This window comes from Oncorhynchus kisutch, linkage group LG5 (assembly GCF_002021735.2).
Source record: "Oncorhynchus kisutch isolate 150728-3 linkage group LG5, Okis_V2, whole genome shotgun sequence".
In the NCBI taxonomy this organism is placed as follows: domain Eukaryota; kingdom Metazoa; phylum Chordata; class Actinopteri; order Salmoniformes; family Salmonidae; genus Oncorhynchus; species Oncorhynchus kisutch.
Window position 1 is genome coordinate 13,238,868 of NC_034178.2, and position 13,516 is coordinate 13,252,383.

Below are 13,516 nucleotides of genomic sequence, written 5' to 3' on the forward strand. Positions count from 1 at the left end.
GGGCCCAGGTCAAAAGTAGTGCTCTGTAAATGGAATAGGGTGCCATTTGGGAACACAGCCCAAATGTAGCTGCTACATAAAACTCCATTGGGAGATCTTTAAAAAAAACTCCTTTGCAATGTGAAGTTTGGGAAGTTAATACAAAGGCCCTTTAGTTAGATGCCTGTAACAAATAGAACAAAGACATTACTTTAACTGATTTCGTTCAACTACCGTGACATAAAAAGACATCAGTTCCTGCCTCAAGGAGGAAACAACTCTTTGTCATTAAAAGGACACACTGTAGAGTAAATATCAGGAAACATCAGTGGTTTGGGATTTTAATTGGGTTTGGGATTGATACCCTTTCAAAAATAATACACAGAGGATAATGCATATTATTTTAGATACCTATTTTGCAACTGCCATAAAAAATAATGTGCGGGAATGTATTCTTATAATGGTAATATATGTATTTTACTGTATGAAGTGCTTTTCATTACGAGTAGAATCTCAAAGTCGCTATAGAAACAAAATAAGCAAAAAACAATTTAACAAAAACCAATGTACTGTAGGTATCCGGCTGTACTTCCTGTGATGGTCTTCCACAGCTTTAGATGATAGGCAGTTCAGAAATGTACTGTAGTGTCTTGAGAGGAGAGAGTGTAGATGGAACAGTGGGGAGGTACTTTAGAGACATCTGACAGCCAGGCCATGGAGCGCCTCAACGGCACCTAGTCCACTTTCTTAACCCATATCCCACAAATGTACAAATATTGCCAATAAATGCAATATACCGTTAAACGTACCAACAACAAATACATTAAATTATAACACAAGACACCCTCCTAGCAGAGGAAATGGAACTCATATCCATCGTACTCCAATTCATCCAGAAAAATACATAGAGGGTGACCTCCTGTATAGTTTAAGGCCTCCTGGTAGAGTCTGAGTAGTATGGGGTCAGAGAGGATGCGGGGCCAAGGCCCATCAGACAGCATGGCCCACAAGGCTCACTCTGTCTGCTCTGCAGCTAAGCTAAGCAGTCTTGGAGCTAGGTGTGCCGGCGCTCCGCTTCGCTCACCGGGAAACAGATGGGAACACTGGGAAATGCCGGGGAGGCCGAATTCCGGTCAAAAGAAGGTGATATCGGAGCATGACCGCCAGCATGTCCGGAAACACCTCTCTCGGAAAACACACAAGGGAACCGGGCCGGCAGTTGTTGGGGGGTTAGAGATTTGTGTTTTTTTTTTGGTTTGGCAACTCAGCATCTCCGCGTCAGCATAGCCCCAGCCTAACACTCTGATTCAGGAGCTGTGATGAGATGAGATTGAGAGATGCGTCTGCCAAGCCTGTTATTTAGAAGTTGGTGATGAGTGACTAGGGAGTGAAAAATTCAGCTGCAGGGATACTTTCAATATTTGTACAAGTATCTATTTTTTTTAGTTTACAGGTCGGGAAAAAGTGAGATTTTTTATTTAATTTTATGGATTGTTGCGATTTTAAAGGCCTGATGAAGTTGGCAGAGATCCAAGCTCCCAGAAGTCCGATTTGTCAAGAATTAAATTTTCCTCTATGAGCATTTTGGCAGCTTTTCACAAAGAACACCACAGTACTGTACGTCCGGATCATAGCAGAGAAAAGTTTAACAACAGGCTGCTATGGGTATACTGTATGTTTGTTTGTGGTGTGGCCTCCTCACCTCAAATGTTGTGAGATGTAAATAATTAGAAATAGATCAAATGAATAGAAAAACTTCAATAACTTAGGTAGTTTCAAAGGCCATCAGTGAAATACAGGAAGACATCATCTTACCAACCAGTTTACGTCAAAGTACAAACTCTGGAGAGCAATTGAACAGTTAACATTGTCCCGGGGCTACTCAAGATTCAAATATCCCACAGTATACATAAAACCATTATTATTCCAGTTTAGCCATTTATCGTCCATGATCCCATAGTAATATTTGTCAGCCAGAGAACCAGCCACAATGCAGAGGCCTTGTACACAGAATTCTTAATTACAGATTAGAGAGCAACAAAACCCTCCACTACGGTCTCCCTGTGTCAAGTGACGTAAGGAACAAAGGAAGAAAAGTCCTTCTCTCCCCCCCCCTCTCCTCTCTTTTTCATCTGTGAAAATGTAAAATGCATTAGATAGTGACTGTGGGTAGGTGTGCCTCGGGCTAGATTACAGCTGCACGCTTGACTGTGTAGTAGGGCAGTTTTACCATGTACCCAAGGGCCCACGTAACCTCAGCAAAGTCTATTAATACCATAGTTAAATGCAACACACACACATTTACACACACATGCTCAGATATATTTACACACGCACGCACACACACACACACACACACACACACACACACACACACACACACAGTGTATCATCAAAATGTCATTACAGTTAAACAAAAGTTTCCAATGACTTGAGTTGATACATTTCATTGTGCCTTATCAATAGACTTCTCCCTATTTTCCCTCCTCCCCTATAACCATTACTCTTTCTACTGATTTTTGTACAAAGCTTTTTTTCTTCTTGGCCTGGTGGCATACCCCAAGCGTTCCAAAGTACAAAAAAAAGGAAAACAACTAGTGGATGTGAAAGCCAGAGAACATAACGACGAAAAGGAGGCATATTGTGAGGAAAGGTTCAGTGGGCTGCTCAGACGAAAGCCACCGATTGGCTCTAACGACGCTGGCTGACTAGCTGTCTCTTCCTGCTGTGGGCACTACAGTGGGCAAAACGTTACGAAGAGAGGAGCAACACCATTACTTTGCCACGTTCAGAAGGCTGGAGGCATGTGTTAATTACGGAGTAAAGCACGAGCTTAAAAGGTGCAACAGCCCCGATACTGGAAGCCGTATTCGGTAGCCACAACAACACACCTTTGTTCACCAATTAGATCTGCCACCTCATGTTTCATGTCTGTTGCTATACTGCTAGCGGCTTAATCTCAGACACTTGGAAGATTATTAGGTCTCCAACAGGATGAGACAATCACAGATAGGAGGAATTGATTATTATTTTGATTTTTTTTATTAAATATTCGGTGGTAACATTATATTGTATAGGGGGAAAAAATAGACAGTGGTAGTAGTGCCACGAAGCAAAGCTGTCTTTATACAGAATATGCTTTACTTTCTCTAAATAAGAATATATAAATAGCTAATTTGCAAATTGCTAATTGCTAATTTGCATAGTAGCTAACTTGCCGATCGAAAGGGAGGCAGAAAGAGGATGTTACTTAGAGAGAACAGGAGTGAGAGAGGAGGGAGGGGTGTGTGTATCATGTGAAATAAAACAAACATATTGGCTCTGATTTCATCAGATAGGTGGCAGCAGGGTCCCAGTGCTGGTCTGAATTACAGCTGTTTATCTTCCAGCTTTCTTCAAGATTAATTAAATGCAAATGTAACACTGTGAATCATGGGAATACCTGCCAGAACCCTTATTAATACCTTCACTTAAAAACCCCTCTGCCGGAATCATTCATTTGCTAAAGCAAGGCAGCGATACTCTTCATTCTCCCCCTCTCCTCTCCCCCTCTCCTCTCCTACTCGTCTGAAAAACAATGCATGGATGGATGCCCAATTAGTCCAGAAGCACTCTTATCCTCCCTTCAGCCCCTGTGGCCCTCAGAGGACACCACGATAACCTGGCAACCTAGGTGGAGGCGCAGCCAAGTAGAGAGCGTTTGAAGGCTGCGGCTTGGCCGCCATCACGTCGAAGAAAGAACGAATTCCGTCACCATGTCATCCAGTACAAAGGATAAAAACAGATTCAACCGGAAATTCAATGTGGCACCACATATGGGATATATGAGGGTGCTTATACGTTCCTATCCCTTTTTCTTGAAAATACTAAAGGAAAAGTTGCCCTGCATGTGAAGCTGGTGTCATGTGTAGCTATCATAAGGTCTGTATAGATCTGTGTTTAATTTGGGGGCTGGGTGGTGGCAGGGAGGGGAGATCTGAAGCCGCCACAGGTTTGTGGCAGATGGCTCGGTGTCAGCTATGACAGGCAGCCAGTTCTCTGGCTTCCCCAGCAGATTTTTTCCTCCCTCAGCCCTCCCTCCACCCTCTTCTATCCCCCTCCCACCCCTCTTTCCATCTCCTTGGTCCCCTCTCCCACCACTTCTTATCTGTGATCAGGTAAATATGGGCACACTTTGGAAAGTTCTGCGGATGGATTCCGCCCCGGGCTGCAAGTTTGTGATTTAGCCCCATCTGTCACAGATCTTCAACTGGCGCCGGCTACCAGGAGGGACCTGGATTCTGTCCGTAGAACAGAGAGAGAGAGAGAGAGAGAGAGAGAGAGAGAGAGAGAGAGAGAGAGAGAGAGAGAGAGAGAGAGAGAGAGAGAGAGGAAAAACAACACATTTGTGGTGTGAATGATTAGTGTGTCAGTGTTTCCTTCATTACCTGCTTCTCCCACTGATCTAATAAACTTCTACATGTCACATCTCCTCAGCACAATCCTTCCATAAAGCACACGATCGACAACAAAACCCCAGAACTTTATACACATTTTAAGCCGACGAATAGCTTTGATGTGGACGCCAAATCCAGAGCCCTCTATTCAACGACATATCCATATCGTTGCTACAGAACTTGTCACCTCAATGAATGATCATCTGAAAGATGTGAAAGTTTGGGGAAAATCTGAAAGATTGAAAGTGAACCATATTGAGAGTAAAAGATTAGAGTGAGAGAAAGAAGACTAGTAAAGAGTAAGCTGCATAAAGTATATGACTCACATTCGCCATATGATGGATGCGTACCACATTTGTTGGCACGTACTTTAACTGAATAAATGAAAGTCAGGATTAGTGGTCTTTAAGTGGTGGCATTGCATATGGAACTGCTTTGTGTTTGACACCTTTAATGGAAATCACAATGCATCAGTTAAAGTTCAAGAACTTCCATAACCACTTTCTTATCCCGTCATTAAGCATTGTCCCAGTACAGGGAGGAGATACAATGCAGAACATCCCTGATTTCAAGCGAAGCCAAGATGTGACCAACCGACGTTCATTCTCCCAATTTCACCAAACAATCTATCGAATTAGGGTTATCTGAATAACACTGAGATGTTTAGAGACTATTGAAGTACATTTCACAGGAACCATGACGTTTTCTTTTTGGGAGGCAGATTGCTACAATCAATACAGAGGTTCTCTGGAAAAATACGTCAACCATATTGAAAATGCATAGGATGATAGCCGATGTGCTATATGCTCCAGGCTGTTATACATTAGATAAAGATGCCTTAAACGCCACCAGCATCTCTCGACGGGATGGAAACTATGTGATGTAAAACTCTTGTTAGACATTTCCCATGGACCTTTGGGTTGAAAGAGAGAGAGTGGGTGGACTGATGGGGGAGGTACATAATTGATTAATGACTTATTTTTCACTTTAAGGCCTCTACTTTTCTATTTTCTTTCAGGATGCGGAGAGCCTCATTCATGTAACTTTAATTTATGAGGGACTATAGCTAGTTGGGACTGTGTCTCGGTGTTCAGCATACAGTATCACTAAGGGGAGGATGTTGTATCAGGAGAAGTTTTTGTTCACGACTTCCGACTGTGTTGGTGGCAAAATATGTAAATAATGTATATATAAAGTGGAAGGATTCTTGATCACTCTACTATGGCTAACAGAGTATTGAAAACTAGATGTAAATCAGACTAGTTTATACATGTCATGTATACAGTGCTGTAAAAAAAGTATTTGACCCCTTCCTGATTTCTTTTTCTTTTTGCACGTTTGTCACACTTAAATGCTTCAGATCATCAAACAAATGTAAACATTACACAAAGATAACCCAAGTAAACACAAAATGCAGTTTTTAATTGCTCATTTTATTTATTACGGGAAAAAGATATCCGAACCTTCATGGCCCTATGTGACAAAGTAATTGCCCCCCCCCCCCCCCCCTTGTTAAATCATGAATTTACTGTGGTTTATCACATTTTTTGGAAAGCTGAGTTCAATTTCACTAGCCACACCCAGGCCTGATTACTGCCAGACCTGTTGAATCAAGAAATCCCTTAAATAGAACCTGTCTGACAAAGTGAAGTAGACCAAAAGATCTCAAAAAGCAAGACATCATGTTGCGATCTAAAGAAATTCAGGAACAGATGAGAAACAAAGTAATTGACATCTATCAGTCTGGAAAGGGTTACAAAGCCATTTCTAAAGCTTTGGGACTCCAGCAAACCACGGTGAGAGCCATTATCCACAAATGGAGAACATTTGGAACAGTGGTGAACCTTCCCATGAGTGACCGGCCTACCAAAATTACCCCAAGAGCGCAGCGACGACTCATCCAAGAGGTCACAAAAGAACCCACAACAACATCTAAAGAACTGTAGGCCTCACTTGCCTCAGTTAAGGTCAGTGTTCATGACTCAACCAGAAGAAAGAGACTGGGAAAAAATGGAATCCATGGCAGAGTTTCAAGGTGAAAACCACTGCTGACCAAAAAGAACATAAAAGCTCATCCCACTTTTGGCAAAAAACATCTTGATGATCCCCAAGACGTTTTGGAAAATATTCTGTGGACTGACGAGACAAAAGTTGAACTTTTTGTAAGGTGTGCGTCTTGTTACATCTGGCGTAAAAGTAACACAGCATTTCAGAAAAAGATACCAACAATCAAATATGGTGGTGGTAGTGGGATGGTCTGGGGCTGCTTGGCTGCTTCAGGACCTGGACGACTTGCTTGTGATTGATGGAACCATGAATTCTGCTCTCTACCAAAAAATCCTGAAGGAGAATGTCCGGCCCTCAGTTCATAACCTCAAGCTGAAGCGCACTTGGGTTCTGCAGCAGGACAATGATCCAAAACACACCAGCAAGTCCACCTCTGAAATGGCTTAAAAAAAACTAAATTAAGGTTTCCGAGCAGGCTAGTCAAAGTCCGGAATTGAATCAGATTGAGATGCTGTGGCATGACCTTAAAAAGGCGGTTCATGCTTGAAAACCCTCCTATGTGGCTGAATTAAAACAATTCTGCAAAGAGGAGTGGGCCAAAATTCCTCCACAGCGATGTGAAAGTCTCATTGCCAGTTATTGCAAACTCTTGATTGCAGTTGTTGCTGCTGAGGGTGGCACAACCAGTTATTAGATTTAGGGGGCAATTACTTGTTCACATAGGGCCATGAAGGTTCGGATAGCTTTTTACCCTTAATAAGTAAAATCATCACTTAAAAACTGCATTTTGTGTTTACTTGGGTTGTCTTTGTGTAATATTTAAATTTGATTGACGATCGGAAACATTTAAGTGTGACAAATGTGCAAAAAAACAAGAAATCAGGAAGGGTGCTGTCTACAGTGTGCACAACTGGTGAACTGAAGTCAGGTGCAGGAGAGCAGAGATGATTGAACAGGCGCACTTTATTTGGCAGAAGGAAAACAGTCGGACGCAACTGCGTAACGACACTCCCGCCAAAGGCAAAAGCGAATAGCGCACCCAACACACAAATAATGTACAGCATACAATACCACGGGTTCCAAACAAGACACGGCGAAAAACCAGCATGAAGCGTCACACATGACACGTAACGAACAATTACACACACAGACATGGGGGGGAACAGAGGATAATATACGCAGAGTGAAACAGGTGTGCGGAAAAACAAGACAAAACAAATGGGAAATGAAAGGTGGAGCGGTGATGGCTAGAAGACCGGTGATGGCGACCGCCGAGTACCGCCCGAACAAGGAGAGGAGCCGACTTCGGCGGGAGTCGTGACAGGGGCAAATACTTTTTCACAGCACTGTGTGTATATATATATATATATATATATATATATATATATATATATGGGGGGGGGGCAATTACTTACAGTTGAAGTTGGAAGTTTACATACTCCTTAGCCAAATACATTTTAAGCTCAGTTTTTTACAATTCCTGATGTTTAATCCTAGTAAAAAGTCGCTGTCTTAGGTCAGTTAGGATCACCACCTTATTTTAAGAATGTGAAATGTCCGAATAATAGCAGAGAGAATTATTTATTTCAGCTTTTATTTCTTTCATCACATTCCCAGTGGGTCAAAAGTTTACATACACTCAATTAGTATTTGGTAGCATTGCCTTTAAATTGTTTAACTTGGGACAATTGTTTCGGCTAGCCTTCCACAAGCTTCCCACAAGTTGGGTGAATTTTCCTCATGGCAGAGCTGGTGTAACTGAGTCAGGTTTGTAGGCCTCCTTGCTCGCACACACTTTTTCAGTTCTGCCTACACATTTTCTAGAGGATTAAGGTCAGGGCTTTGTGATGCCCACTCCAATACCGTGCCTTTGTTGTCCTTTTAACCTTCGTCTCCAGTTATGTTTGACTCCCCCCCTGGGAAATGTGTACATGTGTATGTTTGTGTTTTGGAGGATGGAGTCTGGTGTCTCCGAATGTAAATATTCTGATAAATGTACTGCCCCAAGGGGCAATAACAGCCATTACGAGTACTGTCTGATAACTACCAAAGGGGTAAGATAGACCATGTCTGATAACTACACCAGGGGTAAGAAAAACCATATCTGATAACTACCCCAGAGGCAAGAGGAACCATGTCGGTAAACTACCCCAGGGGTAAGATAAACCATTTCTGATAACTACCCCAGGGGTAAGAGGATCCATGTCTGATAACTACCCCAGCGGTAAGAGGAACCATGCCTGATAACTACCCCAGGGGTAAGGGGAACCATGTCTGATAACTACCCCAGGGGTAAGAGGAACCATGTCGGAAAACTACCCCAGGGGTAAGAGGCATGCTTAGTGAAGCAGGTGAACTGCCCCAGCGGTGGTAAACATGATGGCAAGGGACACTAGAAATAGCAATAAAATGAATCATTAACCTTTGAAGATCTTCCTCTCGTTGCAATCCAAAGGGTCCCAGCTACATCACAAATGGTTGTTTTGTTCGATAAAGTCCTTCTTTATGCCCCCAAAAGGTCAGTTTAGTTGGTGCGCTTCATTCAATAATCCACCTGTTTCCCCTCGTTCAAAATGCATACAAAATGAATCCCAAACGTTACCAATAAACTTGGTCCAAACAAGTCAAATAACGTTTCTAATCAATCCTCAGGTAGCCTAATATGTAAATAAACAATACAATTTAAGACGGAGAATAGTATGTTCATTACCGGAGATAAATAACGAAGTGCGCGCCCTCACCGGAACACGCAACAAACACTACAGCCAAAATGGGAGCCACTTAGAAAAACTACAAATTCTAGCTCATTTTTCAAAAAACAAGCCTGAAACTCTTTCTAAAGACTGTTGACATCTACTGGAAGCCCTAGGAACTGCAATCTGGGAGGTATTCCATTGATTTCCCCATAGACAGGCATTTTGAATGGTGTCAACTCCAAAAAATTACATTCTGGATGGATTCTTCTCGGGTTCTGGCCTGCTATATCAGTTCTGTTATACTCACAGACATTATTTTAACAGTTTTGGAAACTTTAGAGTTTACTTTGGGCACTTCATTCATCCAAACTTCCGAATACTGCCCCCTACTTAAGCCATTTTGTCACAACTTTGAAAGTATGCTTGGGGTCATTGTCCATTTGGAAGACCCATTTGTGACCAAGCTTTAACTTCCTGACTGATGTCTTGAGATGTTGCTTCAATATTATTATTATATTCACATAATTTTCTTCCTTCATGATGCCATCTATTTTGTGATGTGCACCAGTCCCTCCTGCAGCAAAGCACCCCCACAATATGATGCTGCCACCCCTGTGCTTCACTGTTGGGATGGTGGTCTTCAGCTTGCAAGCCTCCCCCTTCTTCCGCCAAACGTAACTATGGTATATATGGCCAAACAGTTCTATTTTTGTTTCATCAGACCAGAGGACATTTTTCCAAAAAGTATGATCTTTGTCCTTATGTGCAGTTTATGGAGGTTTTGGAGCAGTGGCTTCTTCCTTGCTGAGCCGTCTTTCAGGTTGTCAATATAGGCCTCGTTTTACTGTGGATATAGATACTTTTGTACCTGTTTCCTCCAGTATCTTCACAAGGTCCTTTGCTGTTGTTCTGGGATTGATTTGCACTTTTCACACTAAAGTACATTCATCTCTAGGAGACAGAATGCGTCTCCTTCCTGAGCGGTATGACGGCTGCGTGGTCCCATTGTGTTTATGCTTCCGTACTATTGTTTGTATAGATGAACATGGTACCTTCAGGCATTTGGAAATTTCTCCCGAGGATGAACCAGATTTGTGGAGGTCTACAATTTTTTTTCCGAGGTCTTGGCTGATTTTTAAATTTTTTCCCATGATGTCAAGCAAAGAGGCACTGAGTTTGAAGGTAGGCCTTGAAATACCTCCACAGGTACACTTCCAATTGACTGAAATTATGTTAATTAGCCTATCAGAAGCTTCTAAAGGCATGACATCATTTCTGGAATTTTCCAAGTTGTTTGAAGGCATAGTCAACTTTGTGTATGTAAACTTCTGACCCACTGGAATTTGTGGAGTGGTTTAAAAACAAGTTTTAATTATTCCATTAAAACTCATTTTTCAACCATTCCACAAATTTCTTGTTAACAAACTATAGTTTTGGCAAGTCAGTTAGGACATCTACTTTGTGCATGACACAGGTTAATTTTCCAACAATTGTTTAAAGACAGATTTTTTCACTTATAATTCACTGTATCACAATTCCAGTGGGTCAGAAGTTTACATACACTAAGTTGACTGTGCCTTTAAACAGCTTTGAATGTTGTGGGGGTGCTTTGCTACAGGGAGGACTGGAGTACTCCACAAAATAAATGGCAACATGAGGAAGGAAAACTATGTGGATATATTGAAGCAACATCTCAACACATCAGTCAGAAAGTTAAAGCTTGGTGGTAAATGGGTCTTCCAAATGGACAATGATCCCAAGCGTACTTCCAAAGTTGTGGGTAAATGGCTTAAGGACAACAAAGGCAAGGCATTGGAGTGGCCATCAGAAAGCCCTTTCCTCAATCATATAGAAAATGTGTGGGCAGAACTGAAAAAGCATGTGCGAGCAAGGAGGCCTACAAACCTGACTCAGTTCCACCAGCTCTGTCAGGAGGAATGGGCCAAAATTCACCCAACTTGTTGTGGGAAGCTTGTGGAAGGCTACCTGAAACGTTTGACCAAAGTTAAACCATTTAAAGGCAATGCTACCAAATACTGATTGAGTGTATGTACATATCTGACCCACTGGGAATGTGTTGAAAGAAATAAGAGCTGAAATAAATCCTTCTCTCTACTATTATTCTGACATTTCACATTCTTAAAATAAAGTGGTGATCCTAACTGACATAAGACAGGGAATATTTACTAAGATTAAATGTCAGGAATTGTGAAAAACTGAGTTTAAATGTATTTTGCTAAGGAATATGTAAACTTCCTACTTCAACTGTGTATATATATATATATATGTATATACTGTATGGGTACCTTTTCAGATCTGCACTTTTTAGGTGGTCTGCTGTGGTCTCTGACATCAAAGGAATATTTTTTTTAAACAAGTGAGAATATGTATGATCATCTATATGATTATACGGAAGTCATGTCATGCCAAAGTCTGCATGCCGCTGTCAAGTCCTTTACTATTAGGGATTTCCTGCCTTCTACTTCCTGGTAATGAGCTCGGACCATAGAACTGATAGTTAGCATTTTTAACCATTATAATCCTGACTCTGAGCCATTACCCATTCACTAGACAGTGGAAGGTAATGACTTGGGAACATTTTGAGTGTTAAATTGAGTTTTTCCTCACCGGTCAAGTAATCTCTCCTTGCATGTTAACCTTGTCATATTTGACCTATTTATTTGGTAAAACATGCCGCAATAATCGGAATATATTACAACACAGTGGCATACCGTAAGCATTCAGACTCTGAATTCAATAACCATTCAGAAGTAGGAAATCAGTATAATGCCGGTGGTAGTTAATGGCAAATGGGATGTACGGTATGAGAGAATGATTCATCTTCTTTCGGGCAGACACATGGAAATGGACTCAGTACTGAATGGATGTGTGTTAATCGGTCAAATATTGTAGATGAAAATGATGTAACAGCTATTTTACTTCATTGAACGTTTAACAGTCATATACTGTACTAAAGTCTTTGCAAAATAATCACGAGTAGGGTCAGTAGAAGCATTTACTATAAGTCCCTTTCATACCGGAGGCTCATTCAAAGTGACACCCTTGTGACTATTTTGTTACTTCCTTGCTATTCACGAGGATTGTTTGAATTAGAAAAGCCCCTTAAATCAGTATTCTCAGTTTTCCTTTCACTCCGAGACATGTAGAATTGTCTTTTCGCTGGCACACATATATATTTTCTTTACATGGACACAGTGTTCTAAGCTGACAATGAACAGGAGTGTCCTACGTAGTAGTAGCTCACCTTTTCAAGACGAACGATAGAAAGGAAAAGCAGAAAGGTGTTGTTTTTTTTTACCTGAAAGGATCCTGTTTTTTCCCTCCTCTCGCCGCTTATACCACAATTTGAGTTCATGTTCATCTAATTTCACTTAACTATCTTAACATGGTGTCCTCTGGCAAATGTCTGGCCTCCTGCAAAACCCCGTAGCCTTTTTAAAGAGCGGCTCAGGTACAGAAATTCAGCTGCAGGAAAAACAGATACATATTTTATGAAACAAAAAACCTCAAAGCAGAACCTAGATATTAGTCACTTTAGTAATTAAAAATGTATATTGCTCTGTGCAGTCTCATGTTGTGCATTATTAAAACCTGATTTTTCGAAAGTTACATCGGCTCAAAAGGATTTTTAATGCCAAACAGTCCCTCAGAGTGACTATGTGCACTTCACTCATCTCCTGTGGATGAATTAACGAGTCCTGTACCGAATGAAAAACATGTACAAATGTATATCGGCAGGAATCTACCCACCAGGTATGAAAGTGACACAGAAAAAAAAGCTAATCCGAGATGCTCAAAACGGTACAGTTGTAACCCAAATAACAGAAAAATAAATATATTAAATGTTCTACCAAAAACACCATCACTTGTTTAGATTTTCTATTAAATATGAATAAGATTATGATTAACATTAGAAGAAGAAAAAAATCCAACAAAAAAGTCATTATTGTCTACATGGATTTGTCTACATGGATACTGTATATTTACATGGATGGTAGTTCCCAGTAACAGCCAACTCGGAAACACACGTAGAGGCCACATAACTTATTAAAATGATTACCTTGGTGGAGTAGCAGAGTAAAGTCCTTTACGACTTGGTTAAGGTTAGCCAGTAGTGTGACAATCCCCTTCCTGCTCCATATGAGGAGAAAGCATTGGTATGCTGCCTTAAAATAGGCATCAGTGTTTACACCAAGGGAAAGCCCGAAATCTGCTCCCCATTAACAGCTGTTGCAATAGAAACATGGCTCATGCCACTAAAATCATTTTTAAATAGCACAGGCAGTTATCCACTGGAAAATGGAAAATGACTTCACAGACTTAAAGGGGCAATCTGCTGCTGTCACATCCATTTTTGGACACAATTTACTGATATGT

At 41.2% G+C, this 13,516-nt stretch overlaps 1 long non-coding RNA gene across 1 annotated transcript; it reads right to left on the reverse strand.

The window, feature by feature from the left end:
• Positions 1-292: 292 nt before the first annotated feature.
• LOC116374168 (uncharacterized) lies at positions 293-13,309 on the reverse strand. The gene is made up of 2 exons (XR_004209953.1): positions 13,200-13,309; positions 293-4,259 (listed from the first exon to the last, which is right to left on the reverse strand). It is a non-coding gene; the product is annotated as an uncharacterized LOC116374168 (long non-coding RNA).
• Positions 13,310-13,516: the final 207 nt, after the last annotated feature.